The sequence below is a fragment of the Triticum aestivum genome, chromosome 7A, assembly GCF_018294505.1.
Source record: "Triticum aestivum cultivar Chinese Spring chromosome 7A, IWGSC CS RefSeq v2.1, whole genome shotgun sequence".
In the NCBI taxonomy this organism is placed as follows: Eukaryota; Viridiplantae; Streptophyta; class Magnoliopsida; order Poales; family Poaceae; genus Triticum; species Triticum aestivum.
Window position 1 is genome coordinate 49647778 of NC_057812.1, and position 26049 is coordinate 49673826.

The window sequence follows — 26049 nt, forward strand, 5'->3', positions numbered from 1 at the left end:
CCGGCCGCCCTAGCTGCTGCTGCTTGCTGAAACGGGCGCGGGTGAGCTCCAGCTCCCCGTAGCCACTCTCCTCCGTCCATTTGGACGCCGGAGGAGCGAACCCGAGCCCTCCGCCGCGCCTGTTGCCACCGGCGACGAACTGCCGGCGTGTTAGGCCCTGTTGACCAGGGGTTTGACCCCCCCCCTGGGTCATTTACATGTGGGCCCGGGGCCCTGCTAATTTAGTTTAGATGCTAATTAAATTTTAGCTAACCCACTGACTCACTGACAGGTGGGCCCTACCCTTTAATTAACCCGGCTAACCATTTAGTTAAGTTAATTAAACTCTGTTAAATCACTGTGCAGCTGACATGTGGGTCCCATAGGTCAGATTTGACCTGGACAACGCCGTTGACTTGCTGACGTCACTGTGAAGTCATGCTGACGCAGTAATTCATTTCTGGATTTATTATTATTCAGAAATTTCAGAAAATAGCTAAAACTTCAATAAATCATAGAAAATTAACCGTAACTCCAAATGAAATAAATTATATATGAAAAATTATCAGAAAAATTCAAGGAATCCATCTGTACCATTTTCATGCATGTTAGAACAACTTATCACTACTGTTTAGGACAAATGAAGTGAATGACATTTAAATAACCACATATGGAGTTTGAATTTGAATTTTATATTCAAACCAACTTCATTTAATCTGTTGCTAGTTGCATTAGCCCAAAACACATTCATATTGCCATGTCATGATCATGCATCATGTTGTGCATTGCATTGATTGTGTTCCTTTCTGTGTTGCCGGTATTTGTCCCCTCTCGATAGACGTGATACCGATGATGTGATCGTTGACACTGATGAAGACCCAATGTTATCTTCAGAAGTGCCAGGCAAGCAAAACCCCCTTGTTCATTCCGATAAAATCCCACTCTCTCGCTCCTGCTCTCTTTTACTGCATTAGGACAACATCGATTCATCTGTTACTTGCTGCGGTAGCTGAACCCCTTTATCCTTTGCATGACCTGTCATTCCACAGTAAATAGATGAAACCCACTAGCATGAGTAGGAGTTGTTTGAGCCCTGATGTGCCTACTCATTCATGTTTGTTTGTCATGCCTGCTATTGCTTAGAGTTGAGTCAGGTCTGATTCATCGGGGATGAATCAGAGGTGTGTGAACATGTCCTACTGTGTGTGAGCTAAGTGTGTGAACACGTTTTGGTAAAGGTAGCGGTGAGAGGCCATGTAGGAGTACATGGTGGGTTGTCTCATTGCAGCCGTCCTCGGGAACTGAGTTCTGTGTTTGTGATCCATGATTCAGTTACTACCATACATTGGGCCCTGAAATATGACCCTGCTCGACTTCTTATTCACCCTAGCTCTCTGTCCAGGAGTTGCAAGTAGTTTCTGGTGTTTGTAGCTTACTGGAGGCCGTGGACAGCGCTGACCGTAGGGGTGGGCTGTGATGCGGTAGGTACGTGGCACGGTGTACCGGATGCCCGTTTGGTATCTCGGGAACCCTGTTCACATCGTTTGGGGCTGTGAGCGAAACTCCGGCCGGATCTCCTCATGGATGGAACCCGAATAGGCGATAAACCTGGACTAGAGACTTGAGTGTTTAGGTAGGTCGTGGTCTACACCCACGTCGGCTTTCGCTTGAAGTCTGCCGAGCACATGTCGTGTGCAGACGCTAAGTGGTGGAAACATGTATGAAGAAGTACACCCCTGCAGGGTTAACATCATCTATTCGAATAGCCGTGTCCACGGAAAAGGACTTCTGGGTTGCTTATATCAGTTCATAGACAAGTGAAAGTGGATACTCTAAAATACGCAAGATAAGCGTGAGTGCTATGGATGGCGTTCTCGTAGGGAGACGGGAGCGATTCCATAGTGGTGTATTGATATGGTGAATATGTGGACTCGTGTGCGCCACCTCAAAGAGTTACATTGCAGTCGTAGTTTAGGATAGCCACCGAGTCAAAGCTGGCTTGCTGCAGTTAAACCCCACCACCCCTTTGTTGATAATGATGCATATGTAGATAGTTCTGATGTAAGTCTTGCTGGGTACATTTGTACTCACGTTTGCCTATTTTATGTTTTTGCAGAGAGACTTCAGTCTCACTAGTAATTCCGCGTGGTCTTCGACGTTTAGCTTGATACCTCAGCTACGATCTTGTGCCCCGGCAGGATCTGATAGATAGTCAGGCTTCTCAGCCTTTTTCATTTATAGATGTCTGTACTCAGACATGATAGCTTCCGCTTGTGCTTTGACTTGTATGCTCTGAGTGTTGGGTCATGAGACCCATGTTTGTAATATCTCGCTCCTCGGAGCCTAATGAATAAAGTACTTGTGTCGTAGAGTCATGTTGTGATGCTTCGTTGTATTTGCACATATCGAGCATATTGTGTGTGTGATTGAAATGCTTGGTATGTGTGGGATCTGACTATCTAGTTGTTTATCTTTAGTAGCCTCTCTTACCGGGAAATGTCTCCTAGTGTTACCGCTGAGCCATGGTAGCTTGCTACTGCTCTGGAACACTTAGGCTGGCCGGCATGTGTCCTTCTTCGTTCCTGTGTCTGTCCCTTCGGGGAAATGTCACGCTTTGAGTACCGGAGTCCTGTTAGCCCGCTACAGCCCGGTTTACCGGAGTCCTGCTAGCCCAGTGCTACAGCCCGGACCCACTTGCTGATGACCGACACGTTTGAAGCTGGGTCATGGATGCCTGTCCCTGTAAGTCTGTGCCACTTTGGGTTTACGACTAGCCATGTCAGCCCGGGCTCTTTATCATATGGATGCTAGCGACACTATCATATACGTGAGCCAAAAGGCGCAAACGGTCCCGGGCAAAGGTAAGGCGACACCCGTGGGAACACCGTGCGTGAGGCCGCAAAGTGATATGAAGTGTTACCGGCTAGATCGATGTGACATCGAGTCGGGGTCCTGACAGCGTTGGTATACGCTGTCAGGACCCCGACTCGATGTCACATCGATCTAGCCGGTAACACCTCATATCACTTTGCGGCCTCACGCACGGTATTCCCACGGGTGTCGCCTTACCTTTGCCCGGGACCGTTTGCGCCTTTTGGCTCACGTATATGATAGTGTCGCTAGCATCCATATGATAAGGAGCCCGGGCTGACATGGCTAGTCGTAAACCCAAAGTGGCACAGACTTACAGGGACAGGCATCCATGACCCAGCATCGAACGTGTCGGTCATCAGCGAGTGAATCCAGGCTGTAGCACTGGGCTAGCAGGACTCCGGTAACCGGGCTGTAGCGGGCTAACAGGACTCCGGTACTCAGCGTGACATTTCCCCGAAGGGACAGACACAGGAACGAAGAAGGACACATGCCGGCCAGCCTAAGTGTTCCGGAGCAGTAGCAAGCTACCATGGCTCAGTGGAAACACTAGGAGACATTTCCCGGTAAGAGAGGCTACTAAAGATAAACAACTAGATAGTCAGATCCCACACATACCAAGCATTTCAATAACATACACACAATATGCTCGATATGTGCAAATACAACGATGGCATCACAACATGACTCTACGACTCAAGTACTTTATTCATTAGGCTCCGAGGAGCGAGATATTACAAACATGGGTCTCATGACCCAACACTCAGAGCATACAAGTCAAAGCACAAGCGGAAGCTATCATGTCTGAGTACAGACATCTATAAATGAAAAAGGCTGAGAAGCCTGACTATCTATCAGATCCTGCCGAGGGCACAAGATCGTAGCTGAGGTATCAAGCTAAACGTCGAAGACCACGCGGAATACTAGTGAGACTGAAGTCTCTCTGCAAAAACATAAAATAGGCAAACGTGAGTACAAATGTACCCAGCAAGACTTACATCAGAACTATCTACATATGCATCATTATCAACAAAGGGGATGGTGGGGTTTAACTGCAGCAAGCCAGCTTTGACTCGGTGGCTATCCTAAACTACGACTGCAATGTAACTCTTTGAGGTGGCGCACACGAGTCCACATATTCACCATATCAATACACCACTATGGATCCGCTCCCGTCTCCCTACGAGAACGCCATCCATAGCACTCACGCTTATCTTGCGTATTTTAGAGTATCCACTTTCACTTGTCTATGAACTGATATAAGCAACCCAGAAGTCCTTTTCCGTGGACACGGCTATTCGAATAGATGATGTTAACCCTGCAGGGGTGTACTTCTTCATACATGTTTCCACCACTTACGCGTCTGCACACGACATGTGCTCGGCAGACTTCAAGCGAAAGCCGACGTGGGTGTAGACCACGACCTACCTAAACACTCAAGTCTCTAGTCCAGGTTTATCGCCTATTCGGGTTCCATCCATGAGGAGATCCGGCCGGAGTTTCGCTCACAGCCCCAAACGATGTGAACAGGGTTCCCGAGATACCAAACGGGCATCCGGTTACACCGTGCCACGTACCTACCGCATCACAGCCCACCCCTACGGTCAGCGCTGTCCACGGCCTCCAGCATACTACAAACACCAGAAACTACTTGCAACTCCTGGACAGAGGACAAGGGTGAATAAGAAGTCGAGCGGGGTCATATTTCAGGGCCCAATGTATGGTAGTAACTGAATCATGGATCACAAACACAGAACTCAGTTCCTGAGGACGGCTGCAATGAGACAACCCACCATGTACTCCTACATGGCCTCTCACCGCTACCTTTACCAAATCGTGTTCACACACTTAGCTCACACACAGTAGGACATGTTCACACACCTCTGATTCATCCCCGATGAATCAGACCTGACTCAACTCTAAGCAGTAGCAGGCATGACAAACAAACATGAATGAGTAGGCACATCAGGGCTCAAACAACTCCTACTCATGCTAGTGGGTTTCATCTATTTACTGTGGCAATGACAGGTCATGCAAAGGATAAAGGGGTTCAGCTACCGCAGCAAGTAACAGATGAATCGGTGTTGTCCTAATGCAGTAAAAGAGAGCAGGAGCGAGAGAGTAGGATTGTATCGGAATGAACAAGGGGGTTTTGCTTGCCTGGCACTTCTGAAGATAACATTGAGTCTTCATCAGTGTCAACGATCACATCATCGGTATCACGTCTATCGAGAGGGGACAAATACCGGCAACACAGAAAGGAACACAATCAATGCAATGCACAATATGATGCATGATCATGACATGGCAATATGAATGTGTTTTGGGCTAATGCAACTAGCAACAGATTAAATGAAGTTGGTTTGAATATAAAATTCAAATTCAAACTCCATATGTGATTATTTAAATGCCATTTACTTGATTTGTGCTAAACAGTAGTGATAAGTTGTTCTAACATGCATGAAAATGGTACAGATGGATTCCTTGAATTTTTCTGATAATTTTTCATATATAATTTATTTAATTTGGAGTTACGGTTAATTTTCTATGATTTATTGAAGTTTTAGCTATTTTCTGAAATTTCTGAATAATAATAAATCCAGAAATGAATTACTGCGTCAGCATGACTTCACAGTGACGTCAGCAAGTCAACGGCGTTGTCCAGGTCAAATCTGACCTATGGGACCCACATGTCAGCTGCACAGTGATTTAACAGAGTTTAATTAACTTAACTAAATGGTTAGCCGGGTTAATTAAAGGGTAGGGCCCACCTGTCAGTGAGTCAGTGGGTTAGCTAAAATTTAATTAGCATCTAAACTAAATTAGCAGGGCCCCGGGCCCACATGTAAATGACCCAGGGGGGGTCAAACCCCTGGTCAACAGGGCCTAACACGCCGGCGGTTCGTCGCCGGTGGCAACAGGCGCGGCGGAGGGCTCGGGTTCGCTCCTCCGGCGTCCAAATGGACGGAGGAGAGCGGCTACGGGGAGCTGGAGCTCACCCGCGCCCGTTTCAGCAAGCAGCAGCAGCTAGGGCGGCCGGAGACGACGGCCCCGAGCTTGGCAGCGGCGGCCGGAGCTCGGGCGTGCTCGGGTTCGGCGTTACACGGCACGGCGAGGTCAGCTGAGGGTCTCTACGGATTACTGGGGTCGTCAGGAGCACTCGAAGGCAACGAGCGCAGGTGGAGGACCCCGGGAGCACGAAGCTCACCGGCCATGGCGGACGGCGGCTTCGGGTGCTTGTGGGGCGGCGGCTACAGGGTGCGCGAGAGAGAGAGAGGTGAGGGGAAACGACGGCAAGCTCACAGGGATGCAGCAGGGTGGCTCAGTGGGCTCGGAGACGCACCGGAGCCGACGAATTTGACGAAGATGGCCGGCGGGTCCGAGGTAGAAGACGACGGCGATGGCGGCGATGCAGGGCTTCCGGAGGGCTGTGGAACGGTGGGGAGGAAGAGGGGGTCGAGGCGGAGCTCCTGGGTGCATCGGCGAGGCTAGGGGTGGCCGGTGGCCATGGGTACGGCGACGATGACGGCGAGCTCCGCTCGGTGGTGTGCGCGGGAGGGAAGCAGAGGAGGGAACGGGGTCCAGGGGAAGAGAGGGGAGGTGCAGGGGGCGAGGGGGAGTGCGTGGCGCCCTCGGGTGCCTCCAGCGGCGAGCGGGTAAGCAGGAGGTGGCCGGAGCGTGCGCGCGCGCGTCGGGCACACGCCCTCCTGCCTACTGGCAGGAGGTTGAAGACGGTGGCGACCGGGGTGGGCTGGGCCGCACAGTGCTGGACCAGCACAGGAGCTGGGCCGGCTCTGGTGGGCTGCACGGGTGAGGCCAGGTAAGTACTGTCCCTTTTAATTTTTCTGTTCTGTTTTCCTTTTTATTTTATATCTTTTGCCACTGTTTTCAATTCCAAAATAATTTCATACAGTGCCAAAACATTCTGAAATATTTTATGTTACCTCTCTGGACTATTCCAAAAGTACATAAAACATTTCAAAGCATTTGAAAATATATTCATTATATATTATGAATATATCCCCAAATTCAAATAGATTATTGATTTAAATTCAGAGACCAAATAATTCCTTAAAAATATTCCAGAATTTTGGTTTGATATATAACTCTTGCCAAAATTCACAAAACTATTTTTAGGGCATTTTGGATTCACAGAATGCAATTTAAAGGGTGCTTGCCCTTCTTTTAATTAGGGTTTTGAGGCTTCTGAATTCCTCAGTTCAAATTTCATTTGAATTTAAACATGATGCAGCAACCAAGCTAGTCCATGGCCAGGGTAAAGCTAGGGATGTGACAACTCACCCCCACTAAACAAGAATCTCGTCTCGAGATTCAAGCGTAGGGTAAGGTGAAGGGAAACGCAAACTAGTATAATCTTCACGATCCAGGGTGCACTTCAAATGAACGTTGATTTGAACACCATCATTGTCTTGTCGTCTTGCTCTGAGAACTCCAGCTAATCATGACAAGAAGAGGAAAGGAAACTCTAGAACAATCGATCTTCGAGAAGACCGAACAACTTAGGATCAACTCATGGGATGAGATATAGCAACATCTCTTGAGCTGAGAGACGAAGCACAGATCCGAAGAAATGGAGTAAGACAAATGACGAAGGTTCACTAGGTAGACAACGATTCCACACTTAAGAAGGTGGTAAACGATTGCCAACGTAGCGAAGAGTTGAGTTGCCATGATACCACGACGAAACATCCTGGAGGAAGGTGATCGTAGAGTATTACCTTAAGTGGCAAAAAGAATTACTTTTGATTCAGAGATCATTGAAACTCTTTATACCAGCCTAAGGCAATCACAAGCAATCGATTGGCGGGGTCGGTAGAATGGCATACTCGGACTTGGATGATGTGGATTACCTTGTTGAAGACAACGTAATGGATGAATTTGCTTATCACCGGAAATGGATGAGACCCATGGTAGAATGGCACATTGGTGGTGCAAGCTGGGAACAAAATGCAAATGCTGGGAATGATTCTGGTAACTGGGGAGAGGCTCAACAATAGAGAGTTATTCCACTATTGGAATGGTTATAGCATAACCGAGGAAATCTGGGGCAATCCCAGCTAGTGCCGAAGATAACACGTAGCGCTTGTACGTGCTCTCAAGAACTTGAGCATTTCCACAATCATCAAGGTTTTATCAGCATCCGTGTCAAGGATCCTGGCAACACAACTTGCTACCATGATGAATGATGATGGATGATGCAGATGCAAAGGAAGATAACATCATCTCAGATTTCACCCTTGACGGGGCCAAGGAGATAGAATCTGGATGATCGACCGAGAGGCATTTAGCACTCTGCTTCTAATGTTCTCCTTGATGTGCTAGTATAACCCATTCATAGATATGGTTTGATATCTAAAACATCAAGTAAAAGGTCGGACTTCGGGAACACAAAAATCCATAGGGGCAACTAGGGAGTAAATCCTACAAAATCCCTAGGGGGGGGTGGCCAACTTCCTCAAACAAGATACTATAATAATAGGTCTACCGGATGGGTGTGTTGGCCACGACATCCACTTTACCGGTTATCGAGGGACCAATATTATAGTTCTTGGAGAATGTTCCAACCATCATATCTGCCTGAGATTCAGATCTGGTTGGTGTCAGGATATTCCAGACTCATCGAGTCTAGGAAGAAAAACGAAAGCTTGCAACACAAATCGACGAGATGACGTTGCGAGATTCTCGGGGAATGAACTACGATAGTAAGCTCCAAAACATGAGCTGGTTCTGCTACAAACATGTGAACACGTTGTCCCGGACAAGCATGACCATGTGGTAGTCTTACAATAAAACACTACCGAGTTCTGGTTGGGAACCATCACCGTGGATAACGAAGTCCTTGCATAAGTCATATGATTAGCTCTTATGAAGGAACTTCTTCCCCTTGAACAAATCAATCAGTGGCTTGGTGTGCTCGGGACACATATAGAATGAAGGTTGCAAGTCTCCAGACCACGGAATACTTCGCACGTGTGCATGACTAATTTGGAATGATTCCAGGGAAACAAAACAATCTTCCTCAAATTCATGGCGGCAACTTGCATCATATGCACAAGAATTAGGGAAAATCACTACCTTCATCCAAACATATGCTTCATGAGCTAGCATGAACAAATGCTTTCAAAAATTTCCAACACTAGCTTAATGTTCAACAAAATTATGGAGGAGATAAGGATGTTATCAATGGGCTCAACAACAATTCATCTAGGTTTCCTTTTAAAAGGAATTCCATAGTTAAGTGAACACGGTGATAGCATTGGTCAGACCAAAGATATAATGGTGTATGCTCGAGGAATCAACCACGAGTAAGACAACATTACGAATATCGTTGGTACTGATTTGATTTGACGATAGCCCACACTCAAATCAAAGGATTGATAAGACAATAGGTCCAGCAACTGATCACAGGGACCAATCGATGAAGATATCATCTTTCTTCAACACACACTACACAAGAATATCCCTTTGGAACGAACTAAGTCAGGCAAGCTTTTATCTTCCAACTCTCCAAGTTGTTGTCTAGCTTAACCAACTAGCTCAGGGATATCCAACACGGATTCTTGGAGAAAGGGTGGTTCACAAGAAAACCAACTTGATCACGAGCTTAACATAACAGTCAGGCGACAACCTGGTGATACTTTCGAGAAGATATTCGGAAAATCACGAACCACCGATATGTTACTAAGCTCGAGAACAATCTTGCTTTTCAGAGCAAGATGATATGATCAAATGAGCGAGGACTTGACAAAATCCTAACTCATCAATCAAAGAGTGCACCAGGAAATAAAGACTAGGTAGCACGATCAATCTTAGAATGGTGATTCAATAACCAACATACTAAGAATAAGATTATTGTCCATTAACTACCAAGCAACGAGGTTGCTGGGAGTATTGATTTCACACACCATGATTCATTTGTCGGCATTCCGGTGACAATAACACAGGAACCGAGGAATGAACAATGATGGCAAGAAGTATCACTGTATCAAGGGTTCATAGGATGGTGTGCAATTCCTATAACAATCTCGATATAAAATATGTAATACTCCAAGGTAGAGCGGAACAAAAGCTGGAGTAGCAATTTGATCTGCGGAATACAACTACTTTGACCCAATCCTAGATATGGATGAGATACTGGAGTTTGTTTCTCCTAGTCATTCTGCAATAGAATGGCTTGACGGATCACAAGAGTAATAGGCATCGATAAACGAACGCACACATACTCTTGACTATCAATTGATAGACGAGGGTCAGAATGCAACTAAAGAGAACAACTCAAAGGAACATATAACTTTCTGAGTTGTGGATGCATAGATTAGTATGTCGAACCAAGTTCAACATATTTCTTCCGGATAACCCATGCAGAAAGGTAAAACTGGCAGAGTCACGATTTATGAATGGAGAACTCCTCAAGAGTACTCTAATTGTGATCTTTTGATCCAATAAACATCTGCCATAAGCGGTTCATAGTATTTGGAAGAAGGAAATACCACGGACCTCGAGGACTATCACAAAGTTACTAATATCCTGAAGGAATTAGCAAACACTATCAACATGAAGTAAGTAGAGTGAATCTCGGGTTCAAAACCCAGGAATAGAATACCTATTACTAAGTAGCATCACGGGGTGCTTCCGAGAATAAAAGCCAGAATCATCACACTGGGACACAAAACATGGCTAGACTACTAGATGATCCCTTGAGACACCTAGGGTCATAGTAATAATTCTAACATAAAGGTTGAGGCAGTAGAGTACCTCAACTCAATAATTTGTGTGATTAATCTGACCAAAGGCACATCGGAAACAGGAGGAAGGGATTTGCAAATGCATCAGACTGTTTGGAAACCTGGGATGACTCGGACAGCATAACGGCTGTAAATGCTCAGAAAAGATTTGAGACATTCACAAAAATGGTGGCATAACCACTCAGAAGCACAATATCAAGGTTTCGAGATCAACAGTTAACATACGGAAGTAGTAGGAGCTGAACTGAGGCTTGAATCAACAATCTTATAAGTCTACGGATTAGTAACACGTGATCCTGATAGAAAGAAGAGATAGCCTAGTTCTTAATCCCCGTAGAAGATAAGATGATGACTCAGATCAGAAGGGCATAAGGATAAGGAGTAAAAAGAGCCTTACGTTCCAACCCACAATCAATTCCCTTATATAACTAAAGAATTTCTAGACTCAACTTCGACCAGTTTGGCTTGGTAATCCTACAGGCAGTCAAGCTCTGATACCAACGCTGTCAGGACCCCGACTCGATGTCACATCGATCTAGCCGGTAACACCTCATATCACTTTGCGGCCTCACGCACGGTATTCCCACGGGTGTCGCCTTACCTTTGCCCGGGACCGTTTGCGCCTTTTGGCTCACGTATATGATAGTGTCGCTAGCATCCATATGATAAAGAGCCCGGGCTGACATGGCTAGTCGTAAACCCAAAGTGGCACAGACTTACAGGGACAGGCATCCATGACCCAGCTTCGAACGTGTCGGTCATCAGCGAGTGGATCCAGGCTGTAGCACTGGGCTAGCAGGACTCCGGTGAACCGGGCTGTAGCGGGCTAACAGGACTCCGGTATTCAACGCGTGACATTTCCCCGAAGGGACAGACACAGGAACGAAGAAGGACACATGCCGGCCAGCCTAAGTGTTCCGGAGCAGTAGCAAGCTACCATGGCTCAGTGGAAACACTAGGAGACATTTCCCGGTAAGAGAGGCTACTAAAGATAAACAACTAGATAGTCAGATCCCACACATACCAAGCATTTCAATCACACACACAATATGCTCGATATGTGCAAATACAACGAAGCATCACAACATGACTCTACGACACAAGTACTTTATTCATTAGGCTCCGAGGAGCGAGATATTACAAACATGGGTCTCATGACCCAACACTCAGAGCATACAAGTCAAAGCACAAGCGGAAGCTATCATGTCTGAGTACAGACATCTATAAATGAAAAAGGCTGAGAAGCCTGACTATCTATCAGATCCTGCCGAGGGCACAAGATCGTAGCTGAGGTATCAAGCTAAACGTCGAAGACCACGTGGAAATACTAGTGAGACTGAAGTCTCTCTGCAAAACATAAAATAGGCAAACGTGAGTACAAATGTACCCAGCAAGACTTACATCAGAACTATCTACATATGCATCATTATCAACAAAGGGGTGGTGGGGTTTAACTGCAGCAAGCCAGCTTTGACTCGGTGGCTATCCTAAACTACGACTGCAATGTAACTCTTTGAGGTGGCGCACACGAGTCCACATATTCACCATATCAATACACCACTATGGATCCGCTCCCGTCTCCCTACGAGAACGCCATCCATAGCACTCACGCTTATCTTGCGTATTTTAGAGTATCCACTTTCACTTGTCTATGAACTGATATAAGCAACCCAGAAGTCCTTTTCCGTGGACACGGCTATTCGAATAGATGATGTTAACCCTGCAGGGGTGTACTTCTTCATACATGTTTCCACCACTTAGCGTCTGCACACGACATGTGCTCGGCAGACTTCAAGCGAAAGCCGACGTGGGTGTAGACCACGACCTACCTAAACACTCAAGTCTCTAGTCCAGGTTTATCGCCTATTCGGGTTCCATCCATGAGGAGATCCGGCCGGAGTTTCGCTCACAGCCCCAAACGATGTGAACAGGGTTCCGTGACACCAAACGGGCATCCGGTTACACCGTGCCACGTGCCTACCGCATCACAGCCCACCCCTACGGTCAGCGCTGTCCACGGCCTCCAGTAACTACAAACACCAGAAACTACTTGCAACTCCTGGACAGAGGACTAGGGTGAATAAGAAGTCGAGCGGGGTCATATTTCAGGGCCCAATGTATGGTAGTAACTGAATCATGGATCACAAACACAGAACTCAGTTCCTGAGGACGGCTGCAATGAGACAACCCACCATGTACTCCTACATGGCCTCTCACCGCTACCTTTACCAAATCGTGTTCACACACTTAGCTCACACACAGTAGGACATGTTCACACACCTCTGATTCATCCCCGATGAATCAGACCTGACTCAACTCTAAGCAGTAGCAGGCATGACAAACAAACATGAATGAGTAGGCACAACAGGGCTCAAACAACTCCTACTCATGCTAGTGGGTTTCATCTATTTACTGTGGAATGACAGGTCATGCAAAGGATAAAGGGGTTCAGCTACCGCAGCAAGTAACAGATGAATCGGTGTTGTCCTAATGCAGTAAAAGAGAGCAGGAGCGAGAGAGTAGGATTGTATCGGAATGAACAAGGGGGTTTTGCTTGCCTGGCACTTCTGAAGATAACATTGAGTCTTCATCAGTGTCAACGATCACATCATCGGTATCACGTCTATCGAGAGGGGACAAATACCGGCAACACAGAAAGGAACACAATCAATGCAATGCACAATATGATGCATGATCATGACATGGCAATATGAATGTGTTTTGGGCTAATGCAACTAGCAACAGATTAAATGAAGTTGGTTTGAATATAAAATTCAAATTCAAACTCCATATGTGGTTATTTAAATGTCATTCACTTCATTTGTCCTAAACAGTAGTGATAAGTTGTTCTAACATGCATGAAAATGGTACAGATGGATTCCTTGAATTTTTCTGATAATTTTTCATATATAATTTATTTCATTTGGAGTTACGGTTAATTTTCTATGATTTATTGAAGTTTTAGCTATTTTCTGAAATTTCTGAATAATAATAAATCCAGAAATGAATTACTGCGTCAGCATGACTTCACAGTGACGTCAGCAAGTCAACGGCGTTGTCCAGGTCAAATCTGACCTATGGGACCCACATGTCAGCTGCACAGTGATTTAACAGAGTTTAATTAACTTAACTAAATGGTTAGCCGGGTTAATTAAAGGGTAGGGCCCACCTGTCAGTGAGTCAGTGGGTTAGCTAAAATTTAATTAGCATCTAAACTAAATTAGCAGGGCCCCGGGCCCACATGTAAATGACCCAGGGGGGGGTCAAACCCCTGGTCAACAGGGCCTAACACGCCGGCGGTTCGTCGCCGGTGGCAACAGGCGCGGCGGAGGGCTCGGGTTCGCTCCTCCGGCGTCCAAATGGACGGAGGAGAGCGGCTACGGGGAGCTGGAGCTCACCCGCGCCCGTTTCAGCAAGCAGCAGCAGCTAGGGCGGCCGGAGACGACGGCCCCGAGCTTGGCAGCGGCGGCCGGAGCTCGGGCGTGCTCGGGTTCGGCGTTACACGGCACGGCGAGGTCAGCTGAGGGTCTCTACGGATTACTGGGGTCGTCAGGAGCACTCGAAGGCAACGAGCGCAGGTGGAGGACCCCGGGAGCACGAAGCTCACCGGCCATGGCGGACGGCGGCTTCGGGTGCTTGTGGGGCGGCGGCTACAGGGTGCGCGAGAGAGAGAGGTGAGGGGAAACGACGGCAAGCTCACAGGGATGCAGCAGGGTGGCTCAGTGGGCTCGGAGACGCACCGGAGCCGACGAATTTGACGAAGATGGCCGGCGGGTCCGAGGTAGAAGACGACGGCGATGGCGGCGATGCAGGGCTTCCGGAGGGCTGTGGAACGGTGGGGAGGAAGAGGGGGTCGAGGCGGAGCTCCTGGGTGCATCGGCGAGGCTAGGGGTGGCCGGTGGCCATGGGTACGGCGACGATGACGGCGAGCTCCGCTCGGTGGTGTGCGCGGGAGGGAAGCAGAGGAGGGAACGGGGTCCAGGGGAAGAGAGGGGAGGTGCAGGGGGCGAGGGGGAGTGCGTGGCGCCCTCGGGTGCCTCCAGCGGCGAGCGGGTAAGCAGGAGGTGGCCGGAGCGTGCGCGCGCGCGTCGGGCACACGCCCTCCTGCCTACTGGCAGGAGGTTGAAGACGGTGGCGACCGGGGTGGGCTGGGCCGCACAGTGCTGGACCAGCACAGGAGCTGGGCCGGCTCTGGTGGGCTGCACGGGTGAGGCCAGGTAAGTACTGTCCCTTTTAATTTTTCTGTTCTGTTTTCCTTTTTATTTTATATCTTTTGCCACTGTTTTCAATTCCAAAATAATTTCATACAGTGCCAAAACATTCTGAAATATTTTATGTTACCTCTCTGGACTATTCCAAAAGTACATAAAACATTTCAAAGCATTTGAAAATATATTCATTATATATTATGAATATATCCCCAAATTCAAATAGATTATTGATTTAAATTCAGAGACCAAATAATTCCTTAAAAATATTCCAGAATTTTGGTTTGATATATAACTCTTGCCAAAATTCACAAAACTATTTTTAGGGCATTTTGGATTCACAGAATGCAATTTAAAGGGTGCTTGCCCTTCTTTTAATTAGGGTTTTGAGGCTTCTGAATTCCTCAGTTCAAATTTCATTTGAATTTAAACATGATGCAGCAACCAAGCTAGTCCATGGCCAGGGTAAAGCTAGGGATGTGACACGTACATAGCGTTGTCATTCTGGTCGCGAACGTGTACGTACATACTGGTCGATGTAGAGGCGCGCATGTGTCGTAGTAGAGGCGCGCACGTGTCGTAGTAGAGGCGCGCACGTGTCGTAGTAGAGGCGCACACGTAGCATGTACACGTACGTACAGCGGCCAGGGTGCAAGAAAAAAAATACAGCCACGTATGTGTACATACGGGAGGGGTCTCGAACGCCTACTCGCGCATACATACGGCGAGGGCTCGTTGACATGGCTAGGTTGGAACGGAGAAACAGCGTCGTCGTCGTGTTCATGGGGAGGCAACGGAATGCGTCGCGTTCATCGGGAGGCAACGCGGCTGGGTCGGAACGGAATGCGTGGTCGTGTTCATCGGGAGGGCTTGGACGAAAGAGGCGATGGAAACGAGGCCTGGCGTACCGCACAACGGAGGAAACGGACCTCCTACAGTCGAAACAGCGGTCCTGTTGATCGGGAGGGGTGTGGCATACCGCAGAACGGAGGAAACAGACCTCCTACGGTCGAAACGGGGGTCCTGTTGATCGGGAGGGGTGTGGCGTACCGCAAAACAGAGGAAACGGACCTCCTATGGTCGAAACGGGGGTCCTGTTGATCGGGAGGGGTGTGGCGTACCGCAAAACGGAGGAAACAGACTTGTGTTGGAGCGCTACGGTCGAAACGGGGGTCCTGTTCATTGGGAGGGGTGTGGCGTACCGCAAAACGGGACTCCACGGGATACTGTTCATCTCCACCGTCGACCCCCTCCAGCCTCCACGAGCTACTGTAAATCCACTGTCGACCTCCTCCAGCCTCCACGGGCTCCTGTTCATCTAGCCTCCACCGCGCGCTACTCCACCGGCTACTGTTCAACCACCCCTCCACCGTCTACTGTTCATCCAGCCCTCCACACCACGGGGTCCTATTCAACCACCCCTCCACGGGCACCCCTCCACCGTCTACTGTTTATCCTGCCCAGCACGGGGTGGTCCTGTTCATCTAGCCCTCCACGGGGTCCTGTTCATCCAGCCCCAACCGGCTCAATAGATCGGGGTCCTATTCATCCAGAGGCAACACCACGGGGTCCTGTTCATCCACCCCCATCAAGAACTGTTCATCCAAACCCCCCACCCCCCTCAACACTCACTGTTCATCTAGAGGCAGCATCGATCGGCTTCAGTTAGCAGCAGTAGCGAAGGAATTGCTCGATCGGGTTCAGTTAACATCCATCGATTGATCGATCGGGTTCAGTAACGCGTAGCCTGCACTGCAATCGCTCGGGTTCAGTTAGAGCCCAATGCCTCGCTCGGGTTCAGTTAGAGCCAACGCCTCGCACACACGCGCATACGTGTATGAGAGAAACGCACATCGCTCGGCCCCGGACCTCCCACCGTAACCGGGAACTCCCTGAAATTTTCCTCCCACTCGCTTCTACCACGGTTTTTTCCGTCATGGACGGCCCAAAGAATGTCATGCAGCTGCGTCTCCGGCCCGCCCAGGACGAAAAGCCCATTTTCTGTCATGATTTTTTGTCATAGAAGTAGGAGCCCACCACATCTATGATGATACCGGGTTTTTTCACAATTATCATCATAGAAGTTTCATATGTATGACAGGAAAAAAATTCGTTCGGCCCAAAATGTCACGGATGTGTCTTTTTTTTGTAGTGTATTCCCGCTTAGTACAGGTGAAGGCTAGCAAAAGACTGGCAAGCGACTAACTAGAGAGCGACAACAGCCATGTACACGCATTAAAATTAATAAACATAGGATGCAAGCATGAGTAGGATATAATCCACCGTGAACATAAATATCATGAAGGCTATGTTGATTTGTTTCAACAACATGCGTGAACATGTACCAAGTCAAGTCACTTAAATCGTTCAAAGGAGGATATCACCCCACTATACCACATCATAACCATTTCGATAGCATGTTGGCACGCAAGGTAAACCATTATAACTCATAGCTAATCAAGCATGGCACAAGCAAATATGATCTCTAATTGTCATTGCAAACATGTTTATTCATAATGAGCTGAATCAGGAATGATCAACTCATCATATTTACAAAAACAAAAGAGGTCGAGTTCATGCCAGCTTTTCTTATCTCAGTCAGTCCATCATATATATCATCATAATTGCCTTTCACTTGCACGACCGAACGATGTGAATAATAATAAGAGTGCACGTGCATTGGACTAAGCTGGAATCTGCGAGCTTTCAATAAACAGGAGAAGACAAAGTAATATGGGCTCTTAGTTAATTTAACAATAATGCATATAAGAGCCACTACAACAATTTAATCATGGTCTTCTCCTATTGACCCCCAAAGAAAAGGAAAGAAAGTAAAAACTATTTACACGGGAAAGCTCCCAACAAGCAAAAGAAGAACGGGAAATATTTCTGGGTTTTACTTTTTAGTTATTACTACTGCAGTAGGAAAGTAAACTACTACTAATTTTTTTGTTTTTCTTAAGGTTTAATAAACACACAAGAAGAAAGCAGGAAAAAGAAAATAAACTAGCATGGATAATATAGTGAAAGAGTATGAGCACCGACATCTAGCAATGAGTGTGTGTGAACATAAATGTAATGTTGGTGAGAAATACGTACTCCCCTAAACTTAGGCTTTTGGCCTAAGTTGGTCTATTGCCAGGGATAGCTTGGCGGATACCCGTAAGTGTAGCTGGGGTCGTACTGCAACAAAGAATAACTGGGATCATACTGTGATGACGAAGAGGACTCTGATTGCCACTGGCTGACAGTCATCTCTGGATCCCAAGAATAAACATATTATCGTGGAGGCTCATCCTGTGGTTCCGGTTCCAAGGCTGGTGCAGGATTCCGGTAAGCTTGAACGGCAGCCCACGTAACGAGATAGGGTCCTATAAACTTAAACAAAGAAGGAGCAGGCAACGTAATAGTTTCAGGATGATGTTTATCAAAGAATAATTTATACTTGAGCTCTCCATCCCTGCCCTTAACAAGAAAAACATGTGCTATCATACTCTTATAATCTAGATAAGCATTAGGCAGCAATTTTTCTTCTTTCTCATAATGCCTAATAGCTATGTTAAAGTGTGCAGCAAGGCGTGAATCATAAATGCCTCCAAAGATGGGACCCTTAGTACGGTTAAGACTTAACCGTCTAGCAACAATTCCGCCCATACTAACAGTGTTGTTGCGGTATAAAGTATGGAACAGAATAATAATATCAGGAACACTAAGGTTCCCACAGTTCCCGCGACCAATCAAGCATCGACTAGCAAATAAGGCAAAATAGCGTAATACAGGAATATGTATGCTAGTGATTCTTGCATCAGAAACCTTCCTGGTTTCTCCCATAGAAATAGTTTTAATGAACGCCTCCACCTCATGACGGTGGAGTTCATCTAACGTACCCGCATGGGGTATGTTGCAGACTGCGCAAAATTCAGACAATGGCATTTTCTTCACAATGTCATATAAATGAAACTCTACTGAAGGAGGTGATTCCTTAGGGAAAAAGTAGAAGTTTTGCAAAAAAGTATTTGTGAGTAAGAGATACTGTGGACGTTGGTCGCGGACGAAGTCGGTGAGGCCAGCATTCTCAATCAATGAGTAGAAATCTCCATAAATTCAGGCCTCTCTCAAGAAATTATCAGAAGGCCATTCACACGGCTGTATCTCCGCGGTACAAGGCAAATTATATTTGGGCCTCTGAGCTTCTTCATTTTGTTTCTCCTTTGAGCTTCGGCTCAATGAGCCTCTCAAAAGTCTCTTCATTATTTTCTGAAATAATCTGAAAAAAAATTAGTAACTTCAAACAGAAGTGAACCAACTTCAGTAAAACTGATAGCAACTACTCCTACAAGTGCCTAGAGCCTATGTCAAGCATTAGAACTACTTGGAACCATATAAATTTGACATGCAAGCTCAAGAACATGGTCACCTATGCAGCACAAATTTGCAATGAATAAAGCACTAGAACAAAAACTAATTGGACCAATGGAGGAGTCACATACCAAGGAACAATCTCCCCAAGCAGTTTTGCGAGAGGTACTTTGAGCAAGGAGATCGAAAATCACAGCAAAAGTGGCTGGAACTCGTGCTTGAGTTGGTTTTTCGGGTTTGTGTGAGGAAGATGAAGAAGATGGGTGCAGGGATAAGTGGAGGAGGGCCACCATGGGCCCACGAGGTAGGGGGGCGCGCCCTCCACCCTCGTGACCAGGTGGCAGCTCCCCTCGCGGTAATTTTTGCACTATAAATCCTCAAATATTCCCGAAAAAATCATATTAATTTGGCATGGCATTCTCAGGACTTTTATTTTCGGGATATTTTTATATTGCACGGATAAGTCAGGAAACAGACAGAAAAATTCTATTTTTACTTTATTTCAACTAAATAACAGAAAGTATAGAAGGGGTACAGAAGTTTGTGCTTCTAGTTTCATCCGCCTCATGCTCATCAAAAGGAATCCACTAACAAGGTTGATCAAGTCTTGTTAACAAACTCATTCCGATAATCATGAAAGAGGAGAAATTTCAAATAACACTAAGTTACCTCAACGGGGATATGCACATCCCCAATAATAAGTATATCATATTTCTTCTTGACAATAGGAAGAGGAAATTCAAAACCTCCAAATATAATCGATGGAATTTTTCCAATGGAGTTGATACTATGAACTTGAGGTTGTTTCCTCGGAAAGTGTACCGTATGCTCATTACCATTAACATGAAAAGTGACATTGCCTTTGTTGCAATCAATAACAGCCCCTGCAGTATTAAGAAAAGGTCTTCCAAGAACAGTAGACATACTATCATCCTCAGGAATATCAAGAATAACAAAGTTCGTTAAAATAGTAACGTTTGCAACCACAACAGGCACATCCTCACAAATACCGACAGGTATAGCAGTTGATTTATCAGCCATTTGCAAAGATATTTCAGTAGGGGTCAACTTATTCAAGTCAAGTCTACGATATAAAGAGAGAGGCATAACACTAACACCGGCTCCAAGATCACATAAAGCAGTTTTAATATAATTTCTTTTAATGGAGCAAGGTATAGTAGGTACTCGGGGGTCTCCAAGTTTCTTTGGTATTCCACCCTTAAAAGTATAATTAGCATGCATGGTGGAAATTTCAGCTTCCGGTATCTTTCTTTTATTAGTAATGATATCTTTCATGTACTTAGCATAAGGATTAGTTTTGAGCACATCAGTCAATCGCATACGCAAAAAGATAGGTCTAATCATTTCAGCAAAGCGCTCAAAATCCTCATCATCCTTTTTCTTGGATGGTTTGGGAGGAAAAAGCATGGGTTTCTGAACCCAAGGTTCTCTCTCTTTACCATGTTTCCTAGCAACAAAGTCTCTCTTATCATAACATTGATTCTTTGATTGTGGGTTATCAAGATCAACAGCAGGTTCAATTTCTACATCATTATCATTACTAGGTTGAGCATCATCATGAACGTCATCATTAATATTTTCACTAAGTTCATGTTCATTACTAGATTGTGTTTCAACATCAGACATAGATATATCATTTGGATTATCAGGTGGTTCAGCAATAGGTTCACTAGAAGTTTGAACAGTTCTATCATTTTTCTTTTTTCTTCTTTTTAGAAGAACTAGGTGCAACAGTATTATTTCTCTGGAAATCTTGCTCGATTCTCTTAGGCTGGCCTTCAGGATACAAAGGTTCCTGAGTCATTCTACCAGTTCTAGTAGCCACTCTAACAGCATAATCTTTTTTCTTACTATTAATTTCATCAAGCACTTCCTTTTGAGCTTTAAGTACTTGTTCTACTTGAGTGGTAACCATAGAAGCATGTTTACTAACAAGTTTAAGTTCACCTGTAATATTAGCCATATAATCACCCAAGCGTCTAATCATATAAGCATTTTCTTTTAATTGTCTACCAAAATAAGCATTGAAGTCGTCTTGCTTAAACATAAAGTTATCAAACTCATCCAGGCACTGACTAGCAATTTTAGTAGGAGGGACTTCAACTTTATCATATCTATAGAGAGAATTTACCTTTACTACCTGTGTCGGGTTATCGGGATCAGGAGGTTCTTCAATAAATAAAGGATTAAGATCATATGTTTCTTCGACAGGCGGTAGATTAAGACCATGTATTTCTTCAATAGGAGGTAAATTCTTAACATCTTCAGCTTTAATACCTTTTTCTTTCATATATTTCTTTGCCGCCTGCATATCTTCGGGACTGAGAAATAGAACACCTCTCTTCTTCGGAGTTGGTTTAGGAATAGGCTCAGTAATTTGAGCAGGAGCTGGCTCAAGAGTTGGCTCAGGAGGTGCCCAATTATTTTCATTTGTCAACATATTGTTCAATAGAATTTCAGCTTCATCCGATGTTCTTTCCCTGAAAAGAGAACCAGCACAACTATCCAGGTAATCTCTGCAAGTATCGCTTAGTCCATTATAAAAGATATCAAGTATTTCACGTTTCTTAAGAGGATGATCAGGCAAAGCATTAAGCAACTTGAGAAGCCTCCCCCAAGCTTGTGGGAGAATTTGCACAAAGTTGTATATTTCCTTTAAAGCAGCTTGTTTCTTATGAACAGGGAAATATTTAGCAGAGAAGTAATAAATCATATCCTGGGGACTACGCACACAACCAGGATCAAGAGAATTGAACCATATCTTAGCATCACCCTTTAATGAGAACGGAAATATTTTGAGGATATAAAAGTAGCGCGATCTCTCATCATTAGTGAACAAGGTGCCTATATCATTTAATTTAGTAAGATGTGCCACAACAGTTTCAGATTCATAACCATGGAAAGGATCAGATTCAACTGAAGTAATTATATCAGGATCAACAGAGAATTCATAATCCTTATCGGGAACACAAATAGGTGAAGTAGCAAAAGCAGGATCAGGTTTCATTTTATCTCTAAGTGATTCTTTGTTCCATTTAGCTAATAGCCTCTTGAGCTCATATCTATCTTTGCAGGCTAAAATAGCGGCAGAAGATTCCATATCAAAAACATAACCCTCAGGAATAACAGGCATATCTTCATCATCACTTTCATAATTATAATCAGATTCAATAATTTCTTTCTCTCTAGCCCTAGCAATATGTTCATCAAGAAATTCACTAAGGGGCACAGTAGTATCAGGCATAGAAGCAGTTTCATCATAAGTATCATGCATAGCAGAAGTGGCATCATTAATAACATGCGACATATTGGAATGAATAGCAGCAGCAGGTTTAGGTGTCGCTAGCTTACTCATAACAGAAGGTGAATCAAGTGCAGAGCTAGATGGCAGTTCCTTACCTTCCCTCGTAGTTGAGGGATAAATTGTTGTCTTAGCGTCTTTCAAGTTCTTCATAGTGTCCAGCAGATATAAATTCCAAGTGACTCAAAGAATAGAGCTATGCTCCCCGGCAACGGCGCCAGAAAAAGGTCTTGATAACCCAGAAGTATAGGGGATCACAACGGTTTTCGAGGGTAGAGTATTCAACCCAAATTTGTTGATTCGACACAAGGGGAGCCAAAGAATATTCTCAAGTATTAGCAGCTGAGTTGTCAATTCAACCACACCTGGAAACTTAGTATCTGTAGCAAGGTGTTTAGTAGCACAGTAATATGATAGTGGTGGTAACGGTAACAAAAGAGTAGTGCAAGCAATAGTAAATATTTTTGGTATTTTGTAGTGATTGTAACAGTAGCAAAGGGAAAGTAAATAAGCGTAAACCAGTATATGGAGAACTCGTTGGCACCGGATCAGTGATGGATAATTATGTCGGATGTGGTTCATCATGTAACAGTCATAACATAGGGTGACACAGAACTAGCTCCAATTCATCAATGTAATGTAGGCATGTATTCTGTATATAGTCATACGTGCTTATGGAAAAGAACTTGCATGACATTTTTTGTCCTACCCTCCCGTGGCAGCGGGGTCCTATCGGAAACTAAGGGATATTAAGGCCTCCTTTTAATAGAGAACCGGAACAAAGCATTAGCACATAGTGAATACATGAACTCCTCAAACTATGGTCATCACCGAGAAGTATCCCGATTATTGTCACTTCGGGGTTGTCAGATCATAACACATAATAGGTGACTATAGACTTGCAAGATAGGATCAAGAACACACATATATTCATGAAAACATAATAGGTTCAGATCTGAAATCATGGCACTCGGGCCCTAGTGACAAGCATTAAGCATAGCAAAGTCATAGCAACATCAATCTCAGAACATAGTGGATAGTAGGATCAAACCCTAACAAAACTAACTCGATTACATGATAAATCTCATCCAACCCATCACCGTCCAGCAAGCCTACGATGGAATTACTCACGCATGGCGGTGAGCATCATAAAATTGGTGATGGAGGATGGTTGATGATGAGGACGGCGACGAATCCCCCTCTACGGAGCCCCGAACGGACTCCAGATCAGCCCTCCTGAGAGGTTTTAGGGCTTGGCGGCGGCTCCGTATCGTAAAACGTGATGATTTCTTCTCTCCTATTTTTCTCTCTCCGAAAGCCAATATATAGAGTTGGAGTTGGCGTCGGAGGAGCCTCAGGGGGCCCACGAGGTAGGGGCGCGCCCTAGGGGGGGCGCCCCCCGCCCTCGTGGACAGGGTGTGGGGCCCCTGGACTTCATCTTTGGCGAGGATTTTTTATTATTTTTTATAAGACATCCCGTGGAGTTTCAGGTCATTCCGAGAACTTTTGTTTTCTGCACATAAAACAACATCATGGCAATTCTGCTGAAAACAGCGTCAGTCTGGGTTAGTTCCATTCAAATCATACAAGTTAGAGTCCAAAACGAGGGCAAAAGTGTTTGGAAAAGTAGATACAACGGAGACATATCATGGTGCAGCACAAGGCAAGGGAGCCGCCCATATCCAACAATGTCACCTTATCACCCAACTGTGTTGGGCGGCTCATCTGCCGGAATGTCTCGGCTACAGTGTCAAATACTATTATGTTGAGGCCTATTGCCCAGTGCAGGCGAGCACAATTATGGACTGGTGGAGAATTGAAGGACTGGGTAGCGGGATACCCATGTTTTGAAACTGTCAGCCATTGGATGCATCTTGGCTGGTCCGATCCCACTGTGAGGACGAAGTAATCAGGCAACTTAGTTGGGACGGCAGCCCCAATGAGTACCAAGTACGACACTTGTTTTGAGTATGACACCCAGAGAACACGGTGTTCTCCAGATGTGTGGAGCCGGTAGAAGCCGACTACGTCGACGGCGCTGGTGCGTGACCGTCGTGGAGGATGTGGCAGGGAAGCACACTTGCGGGTGGTAGGGTTGCAGATGTAGAAATTGGATTGCTTCTCCAGGATGAGGAGGCCATCACAAGCGGCATGACATACAGTCATCTCGTTTGTAAAGGGATCTACGTGCCGGAGGACACGCTGTATCTTTTTATCAGTAGGGGATCCGGCACGCGATAGATGCCCTCTATGTTTTGGATGATGGGGAGCGAGGGCTGGCGGTGGTGGTGGTTGAGGATGAACGCGTTGGTGGAAGTGCCACTGCGCCACGACTTGTGGACGGCACGGCAGCAAAGTACATCCTTGGCCGGAAGCCAGACAAGGATCTCATCAACGACAAGCTACTCGGGCAGGTCGTCGAACACGGTCACGCCGCTGCTGTCTGGCATGTTGGATGCTAGCTGTTAAGAAAAAAAGAACAAGCAAACATTAGTGCGGCCCATGAAGAAGAAACGTGATTTACTAAAACTCACTGTGGTGAAACTTCGAGCTTGGTCACTCTCCTATTTTTATGGTGGACAGTTCTATCAACCTTATTGCTCCCGATTAGCGAAAGTCAATCACTAGAGCTCATAACTTATTCATGCCCCGCAAAACAACCTGTACACAAATCAACAGCCAAGCTCTTTCCTAAAACAAAAAAATAGTCGTATTGAAGTAGCAATCAGACACATAACAGTGGTAGTGGTAGTGATCAAATTACTTGCCACCATAGTAACAATCAGACATAAAACTATGCTCCTGAGCACCAAATCACATACAATTTCTAAAATGTGCTCAAGAAAAGACATCACACACAAAAAATCTCTGCACAGAGAACAAGAGCGTCCAGGTGCCAAAATCAAGTGTGCATTGAACATGAAAGATCAAAATATTGAGCTACATAAGTGAGTGCCTGAACCAAAAATTTCAGCAGCAAAAATGCCATAACTACTTGTGAAGGAATTAGCATTTCAAACTGCAATCATGCCTTCCATGATTTTTCTAAAAGTGCAAAATGAAAGTAAACAGGGGGGAACATTAGAACACTTCCAAAGCATAGATACTCGATTGCACTGAGCATGAAAGATTAAAATATCAAGCTACATAAGGGAGTACCTGAAGTAACCATTTCAGCAACTAAAATGCCATAACTTCTCGCTAAGGAATTAGCATTTCAAACTGCAACCGTGACATTCGTCACTTTTAACAATGCAAATTGAAAGTGAACTCAGGAGAACAGTCACTACAAAAAAATACACTTCCGTGATGATACGTGTTTGTCACAGTAGGTCGTGTTTTTTGTCATGCATGTACATCCATGACAAATTTATGACAGAATCAAGATAGTCATACCTGTGCTGTCGTAGAAGTGTTCCATGACATTACCAAAATTATCATCATGGAAGTGTCCACTTCCATGACGATAAATCACGTGTCACAGAAGTGCTTTCGTCAAGGGTCACCGACACGTGGCATCCACCGTAACGGAACGCCGTTAAGC

The 26049-nt window shown here is 45.5% G+C and overlaps 1 pseudogene; it reads right to left on the bottom strand.

Moving 5' to 3' along the window:
* LOC123152963 (uncharacterized) overlaps positions 1-24671 on the bottom strand; it is a 58585-nt pseudogene extending 33914 nt beyond the window's left edge.
* Between the last annotated feature and the right edge of the window lie 1378 nt (positions 24672-26049).